The 21,090-nt window shown below is 41.4% G+C and overlaps 1 protein-coding gene and 1 long non-coding RNA gene across 3 annotated transcripts in view; one reads left to right on the top strand and one right to left on the bottom strand.

Moving 5' to 3' along the window:
• SERTAD2 (SERTA domain containing 2) overlaps positions 1-807 on the bottom strand; it is a 105,428-nt gene extending 104,621 nt beyond the window's left edge. Inside the window, exon 1 of one of the 2 annotated variants that reach the window (XR_013758963.1) lies at positions 124-807. The gene's annotated coding sequence lies outside the window, so the exon portion shown is untranslated. The remainder of the gene's footprint in view (positions 1-123) is intronic. The other variant, XM_079109733.1, reaches the window with a different exon arrangement.
• LOC306643540 lies at positions 768-16,848 on the top strand. Its single transcript, XR_013758972.1, has 3 exons — positions 768-862; positions 7,972-8,034; positions 15,008-16,848. It is a non-coding gene; the product is annotated as an uncharacterized lncRNA (long non-coding RNA).
• Positions 16,849-21,090: the final 4,242 nt, after the last annotated feature.

Here is a 21,090-nt window from a genome sequence, read left to right as displayed (position 1 = left end):
CTCAAATCCACGCCGGACCAGGAGCCTCCAGCCCACAACCTGATCCCTGCCCTCCCCAAGAATGGACCGGCTACCACGTTTTATTCTCACCCCTCCCCCCCAAAACCCCTACACGGTACTCACCCTTCCGCGAAGAAGTCGGCACCCTGTCCAGCTCCGAGACGGGTCGGGGTGGCAGCGAGGGAGGGGACGTCTGGGCTGTGGGCGGGGGGTGTCGGTGCGTCACTCGAGTGCAGGACGGTGAGTTCGACGGGTGGGAACGGAAAGGAGCAGGGAAACCAAGTCACGGCCGAAAAGGGAGGAGGAAAAATCGAGGGCGTGGGGTGGGGAAGCGCCCCTCCCTAGCATAAACCCACCGGCCCCGACGACCCTTGCCCCCGCCGAGGAAAAGGAAAACCAGGGGAAATAATAGACTGACAAATAAATCTCTAAAACGACGAGGAGCGAGGAACGGACTTTAATTTAAAGGGGCGAAACTGAGCAAGGGCTGGTGGGGAGAAGGAGAGAAGTGGCTCTGGGTCTATCCCATGCCTTTGCAGTCCCCAAGCAGAGGAGGAGACTGGCTGAGGGGAAGTTGCAGCGGCTCCCAAGGAGGAGGAGGAGAAGGAGGAGAAGGAGGAGAAGGAGGAGGAGGAGGATGTTACACCGTAACAAGTACAGACAGACAGCCATGGATCAGAGGGGCGCTGCGAGCAGGGGCGGCCGCGGCGAGGCGAGCGGCAGCGGGCGGCAGCACCGCCTGCTCAGCTCGCTCAAGACATTTAATTGGATTGATGGGTTGTGCAGTGACTCACAGACTTTACAGAGTCGTACAGCAGTCCCCGCCCAGCTGGACAGGGGAGATGCGGCGGGGACGGGCGGGGTAAGGGGGCCGAGGGAGAACCGCGAGGGGAGGAGGCTACAGGGAGGGCGAGGCGTTGCGGGGCGGGGAGCGGAGCAGAGCGGCCCAATGGCGAGGCCCACCATTCCGACAGGCATGGGTACCGACCAATGATGGTGCGGCTAGATAGGCGGCTGGCTTCGCCCCTGGCCCAATGAGTCTTCTAAGGACACTGCCGCGAACCGGGCGGGGGAAGTGGAGTGGGGGGTGGGGAGAGGTGGGTGGACGTTGAAGTGGGGGGTGGAGGGAAAGACAAGGCGCGGGAGACCAGTGGAGTCACTCTGCCCTCCTCGCTCCAGAAGTGCTCCTTCTACCAATCCGAGAGCCGGTGGGGGTGATGGACGTACGCCCGTGGCCAATGAGGAGGAGAGGGCTGCCTCAGGGAACCAGAGGGAAGGAGCGGGCGGGCCCACGCCCTCCCTCTCTCCCCAGCCAGGTCCTCCCTCCCACCCCGCTCGGGTCAGTCACGCAAATAACAGTGTGAGGGCTGGGGCCGCGCGGGGGGGGGGGGGGGGGGGCAGCGCTGCTGGCTGCGTGACAGCGATAGGGACTGGCTGTGCTGCCGACTCCGTGCCGGCAGCAGGAGGCGGCAGCGGAGGCTGGCTCCTCAGCTTGCAGGCTGCTGCTGGCTGCTGCTGCTCAGCCTCTGCCTGGCGCTGCCCCGGAGCCCCTGAGGCCAAACCCCACTCCCGGGGGATAACCCGATTTGGAGTGAATCACATCCAAAGTTGGCCCCATGTCCACGCCGTGCCCACTCTTGGAAACAACTCTGAAGTCGGTGGGGATGTGTTCTGGGATCTGAGGAGCCTGGAAACCAGAGGAGACGGGAAGCTTGGCAATGGCATTTGTCCCTCGCCTGTTTTCTGGAAAAGTCAGAGTAGGGTGTAGACAGGTTGAAACAGCTCCTGAAAACATACTGTTTCTTTATTGAGTTTCTGGAAAAGGCCCTTAACCTGGCATGAGTGAAGCTGTATGGGCTTTGATTTTTCAATGCATGCGTGTACCTTAGTTTCCTCCCTACCCCCGCCCTCACCGCTTTCTCCCACTTCCTTACCTTGAACCCTGATGGCAATGCTCAGGTGCACCCACTCCTAGGTCTCACTGCTCATTCCCAGGATCTGTGGGCTTTCTCAATATCTTGGTTACTGTCCAGTAATTATTTCACATACCTTAACCCTTTCCATACACTTGTACTTGGAAGTAAATGCAACCACCAATAAACGGCGAATAGAGATGCCCACAAAAGCACTGGCAAGAGCTCACTTTCTTTGCTACAAGGTGCACTCCCGAGGCTTAAAAATAATTGCTTTCTGTCAAGAAACTAAGGAAAGGCAAATCAGATATTGCATTCCTATTTCCATCTACTCAGAATACCCAACATTCATTTTCCATATACTAGTCTACTAGAGAGATGGAGGATTAATATAGGGTCTTGAGGAGAGTGAGGTAATTTTTTTTCCATATAACTGAAACCTATAGTGGTCTGGAATTCAAAGGAGATGTATTAAAAAGATTTTCCTCTAGTCATTTGGGGGCTTGCCTCGATTATGTCACTTTAGGATCAGATCCTTCCTCCAGGCTTAGCTGTGACACAAAACCTGATACCCTTACCTCTCCACCTTCTGATTTAAGCCCTGCACTAAGATTTCTGTGTCCTAAATCCACTTATGAAAGTGAGCTATAGCACAAACTTCTTGTAGCACACAGATTATGTGTACATTGTCCCTCCATGTATTAAAACTCCTCTGGAGTTCTGCAGGGCAGAGTCCAGTGTCCTCTCCCCAAAACATGATGATCCACAGAAGGTGCACAGTGTTCCTCTGGCCAGGGTGCTGTGATAACAACAAACTAGATCCCTCATGTGGGGAAAATCTGCAGCATTTCTAATGTAGGTTGCTGTATTACATTTGAGAATGTGCTAATGATACAAGTTAGAAAGTCCTTTTCTTATTTCTTCCTCTGTGAGGTCATTTGTAGACAAGGGAAAGTAATTGGCGAAAGAATTATTTTATATACTGTGGTGGGTACTGTAATAACAGAAAATTTTGAGTCTAGACATTCACTATTATATTTCAGAGGATCCTCAAATACCCAGAATTAGCATCTTGTGGCAAAAGTTGCCCCTTTGTCAATCCAATCCACCATGAGTCACTTTCTAATTCTGTGCTCTCCCTATTCCAGTATTTCTTAAATTATGTGTAAGACCCACCCAGGTTTATGGGCCTGATCTCAGACCTACTGAGTCATCCATTTCTTTAGATTGTACCTGGACATCTTTCTTAACCTATAACCCAGGGGACTTGAATAAATATTGAAATTTTAAATATTTAAATACTACAATACATATTTTATTTGAGAACACCTATTTATTCCTTCTTTTCTTCCTCTTCTGTTCTATCTCCTTGTTTCCATGTGTCTTCTATTTCTCATTTTTGTGATCACTTCCTTCTCTATGTTTCTTGTACACAAGCCTAGTAGGTGGTGGGGGGGGATGATTCCTAAAAAAGAGGATGAAGCTGGAAAACTGTCTTTCACAAGTGACATGGGCATACCTTGGAACTATAACACTGAAAAGTATAGGGAAGTCAAATAAAAATATTATAAGCCTAAAAAGAATCACTGCAGCTGATTTTTATGTATGATTCAGTGTGTGTGTGTGTGTGAATTAGTTTATGATCTCAAAGTTCACATAGGTAAAAATTTCCCTACATGTGATCTGCATTTCAAAATGTAAATTTCTCCATGCAAATACTAAATTTCTATTGTTACTGTAATTTTTCTTTTGAACAGTGGAGTGAGAACTAGTGATATACTAAGATTGTAAGCCTCGTTTGCACTATATGAGATCTGTTTTGTCTCAAATACCTTACAATCTGATTGAGAGACTCAAAAGTATGCACATACGACATTTAAATAGGAACTTGAGGAAAAGTCTAGGAACCTTAAGTGTGTTTGTCAGAAAAAAAAGATGGATTCAATTCAACTTTATCTACTTTTCCTTTTGCTTATCTGTACTTTCTAACCTATTGTGATTGTGAGTTACATGTAAAATTTTATAGAATCTAAAATAAAATGAAAGTGATGTGATAAAAGTTTTCCTCTTTACTATTATTTAACTTATAGGGTTGTAACTGATCTCCTCAATTAGATTATTTAAGCTCCTTACAAACAGGTTTGAATATGTACTACCCTATGAACCAGGAAGCAGAAGCAAATCCTTTATCACAGATAAAGGATTCATCTCAAACTTCACAGAATTCCCACATATAAATGCTGGGCAAACATGAGCTCACAATTTGAATTACAAAACAAATGAGGAAAAAAACCATTGTAAAAAAGAGGAAGCACAGGGGAACACACACACACACACACACACACACACACACACACACACTCACACAGCAGAATTTGACTCAGAATCTGAAAAAAAGTTCAAGAAAGGAATAGGCTTAGCTACACACAGTGGCACATACCTGTAATCCCAGCAACTCGAAAGGATGAGACAGGAGGGATCACAAATTCAAAGCCAATCTCAGCAATTTAGTGAGGCCCTAAGTAACTTACTGAGACCCTGTCTCAAAATAAAAAATGAAAACCGGCTAGGAATGTTGCTCAGTGGGTAAGCACCACTAGGTTCAATCCCTGGTACCAAAAAAGAAAAAAGAAAAGAAAAAGGAAAGAAGAATAGTCCCACTTTGCTTGTGAACATGGTTGCAAAAATTATAAATAAAATATTAACCAACTGAATCAAACATGCTTGCTCTATTGAGCTTGGAAAAACTTTGAAACTCATTTCCCTGTCTTCAGATTAGAATGCATTTGTCGTCTAGCTACCTTCTATGGTTTAGATCTTTACTATCCCCTGCAAAGCCCATGTGTTGACAACCGGGTCCCTAGCTTATAGCACTATTGGGAAATGGTAGAACCATTAGAGGTAAGGGCCAGTGAAAGGAAATAAAGTCATTGAAGGCATGCCCTAGAAGGGAATATTAGAACCCCGCCCCTCTTCTTTCTTTCTTTTGCTTTCCAAAGGCCATGATGTGCACTGCTTTGCTCTGTCATGTACTCCCACCGTGCTTACTGCCTCACTTCAAGTCATCCCCCCACAAAATGGGCCAACTGACGATGGATTTAAACTTCTGAAAATATGAGTCAAAATGAACTTTTCTTCCTTATAAGTTGATTGTCTCAGGTATTTTATCACAGTGATGGGAAGGTGACTAATGCACCACCTATTTAGCCATCTCTCATAAAAACAATCAATCAAATAGGGTTTATTCTAGAAATGCAATTGTGATTTAACACTAGAATATCAGTGTAATTTATCTAGAAAATACTAAGAGAAAAAGCATTTGAGAAAGTATATCTCTTATTAATTATGACTTTTTTTTCTGAAAAGTAGGAATAGAAGGAAATTAACTTTATAAAGGAACAAAATGTACAGCAAGGATATTACTTAATGGGTTAACTTTAAACACATTGCATTTAAGTGTGAGATCACAATAGTGTTGTTTAACATAAAACTACTGAAAGTTCTAGCTAAGAGAATAATGTTTTTTAAAGGAGGAAGAAAGTAAATAAAAGAAGTATAAAGAAGGAAACAAAACTAGGATTGTTTGCTGTAATATGATCAACCATAGAAAACACCCAATGTATCCAAAATAAGTTATCAGAAATAACAAGAGTTAGGTATGATGTTGCACACTTGTAATTCCATAGATTTAGGAGACTGAGGTAGGGGGATCACAAGTTTGAGGACAGCCCTGGCAACTTAGTGAGACCCTGTCTCAAAATTTTAAAAATTAAAAGGATTGGAGATATAGCTCAGAGGTAGAGCATCCCTAGGTTCAACCCGCCTAGCTGAAAAAAAAAAAAAATCAATTATCTATTAATTTAATCATAAACTCAATGCAAAACAAACTTGTAGCAAGATTTTGGGAATTTATACTTATTCTTTTCGGGGGACAGGGTGTTGCTGGAGAGTGAACCCAGGGTGCTTTACTGCTACATCCCCAGTCCTTTTTATTTTTTATTTTGAGACAGGGTCTCAAAAGTTACTTAGGTTGCCGAGGCTGGCCTTGAACTTGCAATCTTCCTGCCTTAGCCTCCCAAGTTGTGGGGATTACAGGTGTGTGACACTGTGCCCAACAATTTATACTTACTCTACAATGTATATGGAAGAATAAATTCCATCACAACCAGACCATTTTTGAAAAAAAAAAATCAGAGAAAGGAGATTTGATCTCCAGATATTAAGACATACTATAAGTTACAGTAACAGACACATGGAAGAGTAGAACAAAAATAGAGAACTTGGCAACAACCCGTTTACCTATAAGAACTTGATATGCAGTAACAGTGACACCACAAACCCATGTGGAAATCATTTGAGATAGACAGTTATTGCTTACTGCAATAATAATATTATATAACAAACAATCCTCAAATGTCAGTGGCTTACTGCCACCACTTGTCTCCCTCCACCCCTGATGGATTTGTATATGAACTGAGATCCAGCTGATCTCAGCTGGGCTCTTCAAGGCTTAGTTAGGCTCACTGAGTTTATCTGAGCTTGGCTCCAAGATGCAGGTCAGGCTCAAGTCTTCACCATATCTCATTCTGGCAATAACAGAAGCTCAAAAGGTGAAGCCAAGTCATTCAAACACATTTAATGTCTCTGCTCCTGTCATATTCACTAATGTTCCATTGTCCAGGTAAGATACAGCCAAGTCAAACATCAATAGTGCAAAATCCCATAGCAAAGGCACAGGTGTGTAAATCTGTAGTCAGCAGCATAGGAAGGATTGGGAATAATAATTCAATCTAACAAAAGTTTGGTTTCACAATAATGTTGGAGAAATTGGTTCACTGTAAAAAAATTTTTTTTGTTTTTTGCATCCACATCTCATACCTTGGTACTGGGGATTGAACCCAGTAAAATAAAAATAATGATGAATAAGAATAAAATAAAAATAATGATGGCTTAGTGGTATAGCTCAGTGGTACAGTGCTTGCCTAGCATGCACAAGGTCTTGGTTTTCATCTCCAGTACTGCCAAAAGAAAGTAAAAAGTAAAATTCTAAAGCTAGTAGAAATTTAAAAATAGAAAAATAGTTTTATAATCTTAGGATAGGAAAATGTTTTAAACAAGTCTCTAAAAGCATAAACTATAAAACCAAAAGAATGATGAAATTGAAAGACACAAAAATCAGTTTTCTGCTCAATAAAGAACATCATAGACAAATTAAGAGAAAGTTGATAGTAAGATATTTTCCAAAAGCTAAAACCAAAAAAAGACTAATATCCATACTAAATGATGAATTCCTATAAATTCCTTAGAAAACAAAACAAAACAAAAACCAGGAAATGCAGTAGAAAACTTGCCAAAGCATATGAACAGGCAAATTTATAGAAGGGAACCTTGAGAGACTAACAAGGAGATGAAGAAATATCCAACCTCACTTATAATCAGATAAATGCATATTAAAACAAGACACCTCTATATATCCATTAAATAGGCGGAAATGTGAAAGTTGGAAAATACCAAGGGTTGCCTAGGAAGGAAGAGAGGCCTCATGCTTTGTTATTGAGGGTTAAGTTCTGGTAAAGTCATTTTGGAGCGTTATCTGGCAATACTTAATGAAAAGTAGAAGGTCTTTTGCTGATGACCCAGCAGTTCCACTTCTAGAAATATACAACCCTAAGAAACTCTTGCACAGGTCTATAAACAGACACAATCTATGGTGTTCTTTGCAGTAGCACTTGAGGTCGCAGCACAATCAGGGCAACCTTAAGGTCACCAAGTCACTGGGTAAGTAAAATGAAGGGGTGTCATGGAATAACACAGCTGCTGGAAGTGCTGTACTAAGTGTACATTTTGCAGTATAGATAAATCTTCAAAATGTTTTGAATGAAAAAAAGAAAAGATCACATAAACCCCAGGCCTTGGGTTGCCTGTTGTTATAGGCTGCATTTCTGTGTTATTCATTTCTGCTCTTAGCAGGGACATTTTCAGGAAAGGATAAGGAAGGTACTGTTACAACTCATTCTGACAAATATTTCCTTCTATTTCTCACATGAAATTGTGGCAGGTTTTCATGCAACCAGCATGGCATCGCCATCAGCTCCCTGTGCCCTCTTCACAAGTTTAGCAGGTAATAACAGATTTTAAGTTTCCTTCACAGGTTGGGTGGGAAATGAGTGGGTTTTTTGTTTTGTTTTGTTTTGTTTTGTTTTGGTATTGGGGATTGAACCCAGGGCACTTAACCACTGAGCCACATCCCCAGCCCTATTTTGTATTTTATTTAGAGACAGGGTCCTACTAAGTTGCTTAGAGCATCGCTTAGTTGCTGAGGTTGGCTTTGAACTGAACTGTGAGTGAGGTTCTTGATGAGTGGGTCACAAACCAAGATATGGAACAGTCTTGCCTCTCTGCCACTCCTGTCTTCCCACTACCCCATTTCCAAATTAGAAATTTCTGGATTTTTGGAAAGCTTTATGTTTGGGCTTGGGAAGGATACAGCTCAGTGGTAGAGCACTTACATGGCATGCACTAGGCCCTGGATTTGCTCCCTAGCACTAGCTGAGGGTGGGGGTGCCGGGGGAAACAAATTTATTTCAAGACTGACCTAAAAATATGTTTGCTTGTATCTTTTTATACACCTCTTAGTGTGCCATCAGGGCTAATAATAACCATAATGATGAAGCAGTACCCGTAATTGTAATATCAGCTTTGTATCAATAAGCAAGCAGTGGACACAAAGTCCTTTTAAGTTGATTAAGAGAATGAAATGAAAAGAATTATCTGTAGAGATTCAGGCTGAACATCAGAAGCAGTTCCCTGAAATCAGGATTGATAAACACAGGAAGGTGTTACTTAAAGGTTTGGGAATAAATGGGTAGTTTTCTGAAAGGATTCAGGGATTTTCCAGCTAAAGACAGGGATATGGACCAGATGGTTTTCCAAGTTTCTTGCAGCCCTGTTAGGTTATGAGTCGCTCTGCAGCCCACATGTTGAAATAACAATCGTTTCCCACAAAGGTATACTCACAAAAACCCCTGCTTGGATTATACTGCTTTAAAAGCCTGAGTCTGCCCAGAGCTTTCTTTAATGGCTCATTACTAGCATGCTAAATTCTAACCCTTAGTAATGGCTATGATTTCATGGTCCTCAAACTTCCATATGCAGGCACAGGCCTGAACCCAGGTAGGGATTTCTGCAGGAAGGCACCTGGTGTAAGTGAGGTGTGGCTGCCTGGACCCCTTCCTGGTGGACTAAGCAGCAGCTCTGGGCAACCCTCCTACTAGCTTTTGGTCCCTAAATTCCATAGAAACCTGGATGTGATCCTGCAAAGATGGCTGCTCTCAGAGTCACATTTCTTATGATTGCCACTTAGGTTTAGCTTCCGGTTTGGGGCATTAACCACATCAATTTAGCCAGCGTGCACATGACTGTAATCCCAGCGGCTTGGGAGGTTGAGGCAGGAGGATCATGAGTTCAAAGCCATCTTCGGCAACTTAGTGATGTCCTAAGCAACTTAGTGAGACCCTGTCTCTAAATAAAATATAAAAAAGGGCTGGGGATGTGACTCAGTGGTTAAGTGCCCCTGGGTTCAATCCCTAGTACCCAAAGTCAAAAACAAAACAAAATAAAGCAACAACAACAACAACAACAAAACCCCATCAGTTTCATAAACACAACCCCCAAAGACTGATGATTTATTTATCTCTAGTTTCTAGGACTGGTGATATAGCTCAATAGCATGACTGAGGTTAGATTCCCAGCATCACAGGGGCATGGGACAAAAGTATAATAAAGTGGTTTCTGAAACTACTGGGAGCTGTGTAACCAGTTATTCCACAGTTGATCAATAATTACTTACTGAGTTCTAGAGAGACTTGGAAGATGTATTTGGAAAGTAGACTGAGTCTAGATTACAGAACCTTAAATGTTTGGTACAAATTTCAGTTTATAGAATAAGAGAATAGGGAGTTTTTGATGGTCTTTGAGAACTGCAATAGCCTGTTAAAAAGAGTTTTTAAAATTTGATTAAATAGCCTGGTACAGTGGTACATAACTACAATTCCAGTCACTCAGAAGGTTGAGGCAAGAGGATCACAAGCTCAAGGCCAGCCTGGGCAACTCAATAAGATTCTGTCTCAAAATAACACAAAAAGGGCTGAGCATGTAGTAGGTGGTAGAGTGGCCTGGGTTCCATCCCCTGTACCAGAAAAAAAAAATTATTTTTTCAACTTTGAACAAACACTCATTGAGGTAAAGGACAAGTCTTGATTTCAAGAAATAAGGACAGTACCATGGTAAGAGGATAGGGAAGAGTGATAGCACTGGCCTTCAAGGGATTTATAGTTGCTAGAGTTTAAAAAAAATTAATTTGGGGGTAGTATTTTAAGGTATTAACCAATGTGGTTTTCTCTGAATTTCTTATACTCCTATCCATTTCCTTAAAGATATTCCATAGTAAAATTTAAAGTCGATTCTTGACTTTCAATTTTCAAAATGGACTTTAAGAATTCACTGCAGAGATGATTACTTTAGGGAAAAGAGACAGGTTTTCATGAGGTACAACGCAATGAGAATAATAGATTTAGAGACATTGCCAGAGATATAATTTAGGTAGCCCAGGCCTCCGACCCCCAAAAAATGCTTTTAAGTACTAGAATGCATAAGTTTTCTTCCAATCTGTCTCTCAACTTTCCACAGTGTGTTTTTTCATTTGTTCTTTAATATTGTTTATTGTCATTCTAAGTAAACAAAAATTGAAATTGTAAATGATTAGCCTGAATTTTGTTTTTTTAAACTTAAATTTGTTCTCATTAGTTATATATGAAAGTAGAACACATTTATGCATTTTGAAAAATCATACATAAATGAAGTATAATTTCTCATTTTTCTGATTGAACATACTATAAAATTTTTATATTGTGCTATACCACTAAATGTAAATATAAGAACATTAACTTATATGCAGAATCACTGTATTATCCAGTTTATATTTCATAGTTTGTGTGTGCCTATATATTTTATTCTTGCCAGAGCAGTGGAAATTCTTCATAACTAACTCTATGGTTTTTATTTCACTTCTTTATATATATGCATTCTCCTAACCCACTACCTTCAATTTACTGATGAGAAAGGAAGGCCTGAAAGGAAAAAGAACTGGGGGTTGCTCTATATTTCCCTTTCTTTCTATGTCTTCATGTCCAGAATTTGTTTTTGGTTAATACAGTGAAATATCACCATAAGATATTTATGGGGACATGGCTCAGTGGTAGAGCACTTGCCTGGTATGCATGAGGCCTTGAGTTTGATCCCTAACACTGCCAAAAAAAAAAAAAAAAAAAAAAAAAAAAAAAGAGAGACAGAGAGAGGGAGAATATGATAGGATTCCTCAGTCATTCACATTTTTTGAATGCCATTGCCTTCTTTGTGTATGTCTAAAACAAGCTCTAGTTTGAATGGAGAGTGTGGCCACTCAAGTGACAGCACCCCACTTACTCCAAGATGAAGCACACTTGGAACAACGAGGAGCTCTCTACTGGAATTCTGTGCTCACAGGCGACACAGCAAGGGACAGTAGGTATACATCTGATGCATAACCCTCACCTGTTTTCTACTGACTCAGTGGGCTACACCTACAAACCATAGGTGAAAATGAAATTAAGACTTTCAAGTCAGCACAAGCAGAGCATAAAACAAAATCTGTACCTTTCTGAGTACGAGACCCCCTGTATGACTAATGGCATAGGGATGCTCCTATGACACTGGCCCTGTTTTTGTAAAGAAGAGATGAAGGGAGAGGCTGCCCTGCCACAGATTCGATAATGAAGCCCAAGACTGGAGATGAGTGAGAAAACCAGGAGCTCTGGAAATGAATGTGGCGCTGAGAAAAAAGACTCTGAAGCCTGTGCCTGTGCCTGTGCCTGACACTCCTGCCTCCCCACAAGGTCATATCCAAGAAACAGCTGGGAGGTGAGAAAATAAAATCAGGGAAGACCTGTACCTCATTTACAAAGCTTCATGTAATCTGTTGTAAATTTGGAAAATACAGAATATCACAAAGAAAAAAAAAAAGAAACTATCTATAATCCTACTGTCCAGAGACCCCTACCATTACAATTTTGGTGAGACTGGGGATATAGTTCAGTGGTAGAGCACTTGCCTAGGATGTATAAGTCCATTTCCAGCACCACACACAAGAAAGAAAGAAAGAAAAGAAAGAAAGAAAGAAAGAAAGAAAGAAGAAAAATGAGGTCCATAATCAATTTGAAATATATGTAAACTTAACAATATATGGTAACCACTTCTCATCACTGCATATGGTTCTAGAAAATAATTTTTAATTCAATTTTGCTTTATACAGTGAATATTTGGTGGCAGTTTGAACAATGAGTTCTGTAGAAAAGATTTTGTGAATAGAGCCAGTCAGAAGATAAATTTAAGAATCTAAGAAAGATCTACATTTGAGGATTATAATGGGAAGAGAAAGGAAGGGATTGGATGAGCTCAAAAAAAATAATGTTGAATGAAGAAAGCAGGTCACCATCGGGCAGTGGTGCATGCCGTAATCCCAGCTACTTGGGAGCTAAGGCAGGAAGATAAAAAGTTTGAGACCAGCCTGGGCAACTGAGCAAGACCCTGTCTCCAAATAAAAACTAGAAAGGCCTGAGGGTGTAGCTCAGTAGTAGAGCATCTCTGGGTTCAAACCTCAGCGCCACATAAATAAATAAATAAATAAATAAATAAATAAATAAATAAATAAATAAATAAATGATTTAAAAAGCAAGTCACCAAAGTTTCAATCCATACATAGTTCAAAAGTAGACAAAACTAAACACCATGTTATTCTACAATATAGGTATGGGCATTAAAACTATAAGGAAAAGTACAGGAAGATAGTTCTGGGTGGGGTCTGGGAGGCAAATGTGTTTAGAAATGGGCACACAGTGGCTTATTCAAGGATAGCAGTATTCTATTTCTTAAAGTGGGTGGTAGGCATTTAAGTGTAAATTTGTGATTTTATAAACTGTGTACATGATTTTATATACTTTTTCATATGCAAGAAATTATATAGGCCTATATATCTTTGGCCAATTCCAAAAGAAATTTTGCCTAACCTCATTCTAGTCTGAGGTTTTGCAGACAGGGAATACACACAGGTTCTTCTTGGAAAATACTGGATTTCTTCACTCCCTATAGAATTTAATCTTGTGCTCTATAGTAGCTTGCTGGAGTACATTTATCTGAAAGGTTATTTCTGGACTGAGTCCAGCAGCAATGCAGAATGCATTGAGATGCCAATACATCTAACCATGCATAGCCAGGGGCTGGAGAAGCATTCTGTTCTGAAAGTGTCCACCAGTAGCCTGAGCAGCAGGTAGACAGCACACTTTTCCAGCTTTCAGGACTAATGCCTCCAATCAAGCCTAGGGTGTTGAAGGGGAGAAGGGAGAAGTAGCTACTGAGTATCTCACAGGGTCCTCTTCAGATTGCAGCAATACCCCAAGGACAGTAACATTGTGATTTCTTCTTCCCTATATCCCATGTGAGTACCATACTACATGAGATCAATTCAGCAGATTCAGACAGTTTTATTCTAATATTATGTTCATAATATATTTTCATTTAATATTATATGGACATCATATCTCCCCTCCCAGGTTGTGGCTTAAAGAGCAGCTGAGCTAAAGTAGAAAGCAAAGTTATCCTGGCTTGATGTTTTTAAAAGCTCTCTATAAATAATAGTATAGCTGTGCATTGAGAGCATACAAACCGTGAAAGTGGTTCACTCTGTTGATATACAAAGATGGGAAACATCACACAGGAACTTTATGGTTCTTAAGAAAGTGGGATAAAAGCATTGCACAGCCTTACACCCCAACCCCAAACACAAGCTGTGACTCAAGAGATCACTGTAAGCCTCTTCTCATTCCAATAAGAATTCTATTTTGAGCTCTGGAAAAGTCTTCTGTGAAAATTAGCTCATATATAGGTGAACCCAAAATATTTCCAGTGGTTCAAAGATCTCTCTGGTCCTCCTCTTCTTCATCATTTTTATCACATCCTTGCTGAGTCCTCTGAAGGAAACCACTCCAGCAACATCAATCCTGTACTTATTCCTGTTGCTTTGCTGACCAGTAACAGCAGAAACTTAAGAAACATCTATAATGGAACTGAGAACAAACCATTTGGCTCATAATTAGCATAACTCTGGCAATGCCCACTCCTTTTCTATCTGTCTACCTCAATGTTTGTGTTTTTTCCCTTTTGCGATACAGGCAAAAACACTCTGTACACCTAATCTCACTGGAATATTTTGAAATCTCACTGCTTGATTTATAGTACCGAAAGCTGTTATAGGAAATATAATTCTGATAAGCAGGACTTTAAGTTGCAGTCTGGTGCAATGTAAAATGGATGAGTTATAAATCTCTTTAAGTAACCATTTTATAATGGATATTCAGTCTACCATTATTCCCATTCAAAACATGCCACAAGAAGAGAGGAAAAAATATGAGAAACAGGCCTCTTTTTAAAATGCTGATAGACAGTTCTAGCAATCTTTGGGCAAAGCTTTTCTATGATGATTTGTAGTTTTGGTCTGGCTTCTTCAAGGAGCACTGAGGAAGAGAGCTTGGCTTGTTTTGGTTTTGTTTTCCCAATAAACTTCATTGACATAACAGTAAACCTAACAAAATTTCTACACTGAGTGTCTACAATGTGCCCTCAGGCCATCATAGTCAAGCAAAAGAAATCAAAAGATTTTCCTCCAAAGATTAATTCATCTACAAATTAAAGTGATCTATCATATATGGGAAAATTTAGAAATGTAAAGGTATTTTTAGTTAACATTTTTAATAGATGATGCATGCTTATGAAACATTTTAAAATATAAAAAGATAGAAAACAGAATGTTTCCCTCCATTACTACCAGGCTAGTTACTTCCTATGAGGCAAATATTATTGCCATTTTCATTCATATGTATATATGTATACACATATATATGTATATATATTTACAAATTAAAATATACATGTGTACTTATTTTTCTAAAGTAAATGATAGTAGTGTATATTGTTACTGCACTTTTCTTTTTTCTTTTTTTCAGATAATGATCTGGCTGTATTGTCCAGGCTGGCCTGGAACTGAACCCAAGAGATCCTCCTTTCTCCTCCTCCTCAGTAACCTGGACTACAGGCAAAGCCAGCTGTTTCTGCACTTTCCTTCTTCCACTTAACAGTGAATCTTGCAGTTACTTCCCTGTTGGTACAAAAGGAGTTGCTTTAATCTTCAAGGTTACGTACAAAATAGTTCATTATAAAGATGTACTACAATTGTAGGGCATTTATATTGTTTCTAGCATTTTGCTAGTACAAGCATTATAACAACCAGAGACTTTACATGTGTATATTGCATCTGTAGCATAAACTAAGGAGCAAAATTTCTGGGTTTTAGGGTATGTACATTTTAAAACATGATGGCAATTGCCAAATTGTTCTTAATGGGGTACTAGTATCAAATGGGTATTTATAATGTACTGTAACAATTGTTATAGTGGTCTTCTCTAAGTACTTATATGATGCTAGGGCACACTGCTCTCCACAGCAAAACCATGTTATTACAGACACCTCCAATAACGTCCTCCCCAACCCCAGGCCCCAGCCTTTAGATGAGGTGTTAGCAAGAAAGGAATGTTGTATATTATTCTGCTTGCATTTTGTGGTTATAGATTTACCCGCATGGGAACCAAGCCATGGTTAGCTAGACTTTTAAAAACAAGCCGGTATCTAGGGATGTATATTTAATCCTTTTCTTAAATCTAAAGGGCAGTTGACTCGGGAGTTTCTGGCGTTTGGAAAGTGAAACTAATGGAAACCAAGATGAAAGATGATCATCAGCCTTCCTCTTTATGTTGAGTGCAGTACAAACAACCACATTATAAAGAATAAATTACAGTTAAAAAAATTCCTGTTTTAATTACCGCAAATGTTGTGACTAGATAAAAATTATTTTTAACCTCCTATAATTAAATCAATAGTGTACATCTAAAAGCATAAAGTCAGTATCTAAGAGGCATATTTAAAAAAAAAATCCTGACAAACTTTGCTTTTGTTTGAAATGTGTGATCTTCCCCTTTATATACTCCCTCTCCCGAATCAATTCTACATTTAGAATTGCCGAATTCTACCAGACAGAAAGCTAGATGGAAATATCCTGAATTCAATGTTTACATCTTATCCAGCTTGAAGAAATTCTTGGAGAATTATTTCATGAACTCAAAAGAGACGAATTTACTTGACATATTTAGGAGGCACGTAAAATAAAATCGTATAGGTTTTAAAGCTTTAGAAAATTGAGGGATTCCTGTGCCAAAGAGAGATCATTAGACCTGCAAGTAATCTTTGGGATTGCACAGGGGTGCACAAAACAGAATTCTTCCTTATCATTGTGCATTAGGCTCTTCCATGCTAGGTAGGATTTTTCCTTCACGATGAAGGCAAGGAGCGCCAGGGCGAGCTAGGTCTGAGGTCGGAGGAGTGCCTATAAATAGAAGGTGAAGTGTTCTAATACCTAGAGGGTGCGTCACAGCGTCCCTCCCCCGAGCTGAAAGCGCCAGGGCGGTCCGCTGGAGCCACACCGCGGTACTGGTACGCTGGTCCCGCCTTCCTGTTCCCGGCCGCGGCCCACTCCCTCCCTAGGGAAAGGGATCGGCGGGTCGGGCGGTAGCATCGGCCCTGCAGAACCCAGCCTCGAGGTGGCCTTAGAGCCACTCGGGGCGCACCGCCTACAGCTGAGAGGCGGGGCGCCGAGGACAGAGGCGCCGGGCTCGGAAGGTAGCTGGCCGCCGCCGCCCGCATCCGCCGGCTGCTTCCGCCACCGGGTCCCACCCTCCTCCCTGCCCGCGAAGGGAGAACAATAACCCGAGCGCTCCTGGGAAGCCGCTGCACCCAGGCCCGCAGACAATGCGAGGGAGCGCAAGGGGCGGCCCGCGCGGCGCGTGCCCGCGCCTCTCGCCGCGCCCTAGGGCTCCGCCTGGGGCTGCCAGCCGGCCCGCACTACCGAAGCCACGTGGAAGATCACTGAGGTCTAAACTCAAGGCCGGGAGAATTTCCTCTGGTTGAGACAGAAGCAGTTGATTAAAACACACGCACTCCGTCTGTATACTCGGGCTCTTTTCTATTTCAGATCTGCATCTGTAAAGTCACTGTTGGAATTTCCACGGGCCCGTCTTTTCAAAAACAGATTGTACTGGGATTCCCCCACCCAGGCTCCAGCCTCACTCTGCCTGCCCTTCCAGCTTGACCCCGGCGGCCACTCTTTCTGCGGTCCTCTCTCTCCCCATCCCACGGGCCATTTTGTTCCCCTTTGCACTTTTTCTTTCTTTATTTTTGGTCCTGCAATTCTTTCTTCCCTCTGATCGGCGCTTCCTTTGGGTTCGCCCTGCCCTTTCCTATGTAGTAGTTTAATTTCCATCTCTCATAATTTGTACCCTCCGATTCCTCCTTCCCATATTTTTCTGTTACAGGTAACCGCATCTGCATTTTTTTTTTTTTTAAACTACTGCCCATATGTCCTGTCTCCTTAAGGACACAACGGTTTGGCGGGGGAGGGGGGTGGGGAAGAGATTTCATGGCATTCTGTCTCAGCAAAACGTGCTGTAGTTTCACTTGGAAGGAACCAGGACATGCTGGATTTTGTACAGATATTTAGGTCAAGCCATCTTAGCTGAAGAAGTCACAAACCTCTGTACTGTCTTGGGTACTTAGGTACTTGCTTACAAAAAAAAAAAAAAAAAAAAAAAAAAAAAAAAAAGACTTGCAAGAAAAGCAGGGAGGGTAAGTATTGTCACCTGAGGTCTCTTCCTAGGGATCTGACAACCTCCACTTATTTTAAAACAACATTTTGATCTTACAATGTTTGAGTCAGGATATTGGCATCATACATTCAACCATGAAGTGCTGGCTTCTTGTCATCTTTTTGTATTGTTCCCATCTGTGGAATGATTGGCCACTTTGCTCTGAGTGTGGTCTAAAGTACCAAGTACAGCCCCTTATTAACCACACACATCAGAAATAGTTCCTAGATTTGGGACTTGAAGCAAAGCAGGTAAACGAATGGTTAAATTTTTAACCCAATGCATACCTTTTGTAACTAAAATATTCAGATGTGAGAATGGATGTGAAGGCTGAGGTGAGCTGGGAGTGGGAGCTATGCAATCAGCATGCCTTTCCAGGAGGCACTTTGCTTTGCCAGAGATGACCCTCAGGCTGGGCAAGGCCTGTACAGCACAAATCACATTTCTCTGCAGGCGGTAGCAGATAGAAATGAAGCAGTGCAGCCATGACAGGAAGACAAACAGCAGTAGCAACAGGACAGGAAGAGTCACCTGCTCAAGAGATGGGAGGACAGGGTACTGGCTGGTATATCTTTGTAGGCATCAACTGAGGAGGAGGGTCTCTCTCCCTGCCACCACTTTCACCTGCCTTTGTGAGTTACCAATGTTCTTTTTTAGCCAGGGCTTAGATTAAAGGGGCTACAAGAGCAAGCTCTATGTCATAAGAAATCCTATTCCCACAAGCCACCCTCAAGCCCCTCAAATAATTGTGAAGATCTGGGAGCTCAAAGATCAGGAACCCAGGCAAGAGGGATAAGACTAAGATAATAATTATCACTTGTTGAAATTTATTTGATGCTAGGCACTGTTATGAATTTTTTAACATAGTATCTCATTAAACTTCATGATAAGACTTTGAGTAGATATTTCTACCCTTATTCTACACATGAGAAAAACCAAAGCACATAGCAGTGACTCAAACTTACTTGCTTAAGGTTACAGGGCTAATGAGCAGTCAAACAGGACCCAAACCTTTATCTGGCTCCAAAGCCTACACTACAGACCCCTCTGAACAGGAAATGACCATTGCCCCCAACCATGAGGGCCTGGAAACTTTCCTGAGGTAGGGAAAGTTGAAGTGCCCTCCCTGGTATCAGAGGGACCCAGGTCTATTTTATGGAGTTCTACACTCCGGCACAGGGAGTGCTATGACAATTACTTTTGTCTCTGTGGAACTTAATTCAGGTTCTTCTAAGGAAAACCTGTCAACCAGGAAGAGCAGGGTTTCCTTGATAGCACTCTCAACTGTGCCATCAAGTTTGGGGAGCAAAGCCTCCATCCATGTGGAGCAGAATAGTTGGTTCTTTACAGATGCAAGAGGTAGGTTCACTACCAGGGGCAGACACAGCAGCAGCAGTGGTGAGGCAGACCCAGGGTAAGACACTGTAGCACCAACGAGAGACAGGGTGCACTCGAGAGTGCATTTGATCAGAAACAGGTTGGCAATAGCATCAGAGAGGAGGCAATACTTAGATCCACAGGCATTGGGGTAGCCCCAGCCTCTGCAGCCACAGGCGGGAGGTGTTTGTCCAGGAGGAAGCAGTAGAATTGCAGGATTTAACAGCAAGGACTTGTATTGAGACTCCCTGGGTTCAAGTCCTGCCTTCCCAAATCAATGACTTTAGACATAACCTGTCTGTTGACCTCAGCTTCTTACCTGCAAAATGGGAATGATAATACTGTTAGCACCCCCTCATATGGCTGTTTTACTGGTTAAATGAGCAAATGAACACAAAGCCTTTGAACAGTCAGGGACACACTTAAGGCTTCTTTCAGTGTAAGGTGTTGCTGTGATAATCATCCAACTTTACATGGGGTGAGCCTCCTGGGACTGATAGGGAGGAGAGCAACAGGGGGATTCCCACTTCAGATGTACATTCCCCCGCAAAGCAAAATCAGACAACAGGAAGACTGGTAGACTCACAACTCCAGCTAAAGACTGGGTACAAGTTTAAGCACAGCACCTCACTCCACCCTACCCTCTGCCTTTCCTATGGCTAAAGGACCTGAAATGAATATTCCAAAATGGACAGTAGTATAGGGAAGAGAGCCAAGCATTGGACTAGGTGCCAGAAGAGTTGAGTTTAAATACAAGCAGTAGCCTTGAGTAAGTCACTTAAGTTCTTTGAGCCTAAATATCCACATCCATAGAATGAATAGCACGAATTAGACAGCATTTTTTTGGAGAGGGGGGCTTTCTATCATCTCTGTTTTTTCTGAGAAGTGTTTCTCTCCAGCAACTCAACTATTGGGACCATCATTTCCTTACATGACTCTGCCTTCCTGCTTGCACCTGACCTAAGCTGGGACAATCAGAGTCCTTCCTCATAAGGGGTATTAGAGAAAGAGGGTCAGCACCTCTGGTTTGGTGAGTCTTTGTAGACTGGGGCTTGGGACCATTTAACATCCCCGTTTTTACTAAGTAAAGTCAAAGACACTAACATGCAATGTAAAGCAGAGAAAAAAGTTCATTCTAGTAGCATTTGGAGCAGGTCTTTCTGAGACCCACGTTTCCTTACTTTGATTGCAGTTAAATGAGACACTCTAATTGATGTCCTTCCAAATGATTGCCCCTTTTAACCTAAACTGGTTTAAGTTTGTTTTCTGTCACTTGCAACCCCCAAAATCCTTTTTGGTACTGACTAGTTTACTTTTTAAATCCCTTTAATTCTAAGCGTTTATGCTTTTATACAACAAAAACAAAACAAAAAAATTAAAGAAAAAAGAAAAAACGAATGAATGGCATTTCAATAGGGCTATGTCTCTGAACAGTGGATAGTGAGTAGAATAATCAAAGATTTTTTTTTAACCCTCATTTAACGCACTTAAAAGACAATAGGTTCTAAATTCTCTATAACTTTTTATTGTATTTAAGTGAAAGACATAAATAGGTCAAGAGCTGGCGTTTTGGTGAACTATGAAGAAATCAGCCATTAAATTATAAAAATTGATTTCAAAACTGTTGACGTGGTGACCTGGTTTTGAAATTGAATCAATTTGCCCAGCATAATATGAGAGAGAAATTAGTAACTTTGGTTTGATGAAGACCAGTAGATTAAAAAGCCTGGGTTACAGTGTGGTAATTTTGGCCTAAATTCCCTATTTGACTGTTTATACTACCCAATTAGCAATGAGTAAGTGAAATATTTTCTTTCTTTTGGCTTAAATAGATAGTATAAATAGCTATCTAAGTGCTTTTCTTTGGTTTCCACACTAATCTGTCCATCTGTTTGTCTATTATTTAAAATAACTTACATTTTAGCTTTTAATAGATAAAATGATGATTTTTTATTTAG

Source organism: Sciurus vulgaris, assembly GCF_902686455.1.
Source record: "Sciurus vulgaris genome assembly, chromosome: 14".
Taxonomy (NCBI): Eukaryota; Metazoa; Chordata; class Mammalia; order Rodentia; family Sciuridae; genus Sciurus; species Sciurus vulgaris.
The sequence above is the reverse complement of the archived record's forward strand: the minus strand, read 5'-3'. Positions and strand labels throughout refer to the sequence as shown.